A 2069-nucleotide genomic window follows, 5' to 3' on the forward strand; every position below is an offset into this window, starting at 1 on the left:
TTTTAAGGAATCACTGCAGTTTGCAGTCAAAACTTGGGACTACATTATCCACAGTCCTGGGAAGTTCCCAGGATCCTCAACAGTGAGGGGCATTCCACAGACTACATTTTCCACAATCCCAAGGGGTAGTAAGCACCAAGATTATCCAATGGGCAGTCAAATAGGACTACAGTGCCCACAATAATTTTTAACAAGTTTCCCAGGAATCCCTGAAGCAAGCAAATAAATTTGGAAATGTATTATCTCCAATTCTAAAGAGGTAGGAAGGTCCCAGAATACCCCATGTTGAGTGGTTAAACCCAGGACTAAATTAATCATAATTTAGTTATCCATAATTATCTATAATTTTTAAAAAGAAACACCCCAAATTCCTCATTGTGAGGCCACTTTACCCACAATCCTACTATGGGCAGAAATTCCTAAGATTCCCTAAGTGATCAGGTAAAACTTGGGACTACATTACCTACAATCCTAATGGGAGAAAGTTTCCAAGATCCTCTGTCATAAGTGGTAAACCCAGGACTGTATCATGTACAGACTAAGGTTTAGGAACTCCTAATTCCCTACTGTGGGCCAGCTAAACCAGGGATTACACTACCCACAATCCCAAGAAAAAAGGGAAGCTCCCAGCATTGCCAATGCTTATCAAGGAAAAATGGGGGCATGTTATTCATAAATCTTGGAACTGTATTACCTAAGGCAAAGATGTTCCAGGAACCCCTTGGCCTGTGGTAAACCTGACACTGTATTTAAATCTTTATGGGGGGAGGAATCTCCCAGAATCCCCCAGTGAGTGATAAACCCAAGACTGCATTACCCACAATCCTTACTGGGAGAGTAACAAGTCCACAGGAAAGAAAGCTTCCACAAGTCCCCCACTGTGTAATACATGGGACTACATGACCAACAATTCTATGGCACAGGAAGTTCCCAGAATTCTTTGAAAGGAGAGGGCAAAACATGGGACTACATTATCCAAAATCCTCAGGGAGGAGGCTCCCAGAATACCCAGCAGTGGGCAGGCAATTTGGACTACATTACCCATAATCCTCACTTGAGACCCTGCTGCTATCAGGGAAAAACCTGGGACATTACCAATAATACTAAAATGGAAGAAGTGGGATACTGGGAACTTCCTCCATTTTAGGATTATGGGTAATGGTGTCCCCCTCCCCCTCCGAAGTGGTTATGTCTAGAACTATAATACCCATAATTACATGGGCTCTAAGCACCCAAGATTCCTCAAAGTGAGCAGTAAATCTGAAATTACATTACTAATAATACTTAGGGGAAGGATCTCCCAGGACAGCCATCAGTGAGCAATCAAATAATGGAACTTTAATTTCCAGAATTCTATGAAGACGCATTTTCCAGGATCTCTTACAGTGAGCAGGCAAAACTTGGGATTACATATCCCATAAAACTAAGGGGTAAGATGGCTTCCAGAATACCCAGCAGTGAGCAAGCAAATGTTGGAACTACAATACCCATAATCTTCAGCAGAGGAAGTTCCCAGGATTTCTACATGAAGAAGACAAATTACGAGACTACATTACCCACAATTCAAATAGAGAGAAAGCTCCCACAATTCCCCACCAATAGTATAAATTATATGAATACATTACCCAATATTCTGAGGGGTGGAATTTCCCAGAATTCCCCAAAGTGAGTGGTATGCTCCCGACTACTTCACCCATCATCCTCAGGGAAGGAGGCACCCAAAATACCAAGTGGTGAGTGGAGAAATACTGGGACTATGTTACCCATAATACTAAAGGGGAGGAAGTTTCCAAGATCCTTTGCACAAAGAGGACAAATCATGGGACTACATTACCCACAATTCTATTGGGTGGAATTCCCAGAGCTGCCCAAAGTAAGTGGTATGCTCTTTACTACTTCACCCACGGTCCTTATGGAAAAAGGCTCACAGAATACCCAGTGGTGAACAGCAAATGTTGATACTATGTCATTCATGATTCTAAGGAGGGGAAGTTCCCAGAATTCTTTGCTCAGAGAGGCTAAATCATGGGACTACAATACCCACAAGTCCACAGGAAAGGAAGCTTCCG

At 42.5% G+C, this 2069-nt stretch overlaps 1 long non-coding RNA gene across 1 annotated transcript in view; it reads left to right on the forward strand.

Moving 5' to 3' along the window:
• Nucleotides 1-1747: 1747 nt before the first annotated feature.
• Nucleotides 1748-2069, forward strand: part of LOC125613144 — a 3459-nt gene continuing 3137 nt past the window's right edge. The window contains exon 1 of the long non-coding RNA XR_007343636.1: nt 1748-1758. This is a non-coding gene — a long non-coding RNA (uncharacterized LOC125613144). The remainder of the gene's footprint in view (nt 1759-2069) is intronic.

The sequence above is a fragment of the Marmota marmota genome, unplaced genomic scaffold, assembly GCF_001458135.2.
Source record: "Marmota marmota marmota unplaced genomic scaffold, marMar, whole genome shotgun sequence".
NCBI classification, from domain to species: Eukaryota; Metazoa; Chordata; class Mammalia; order Rodentia; family Sciuridae; genus Marmota; species Marmota marmota.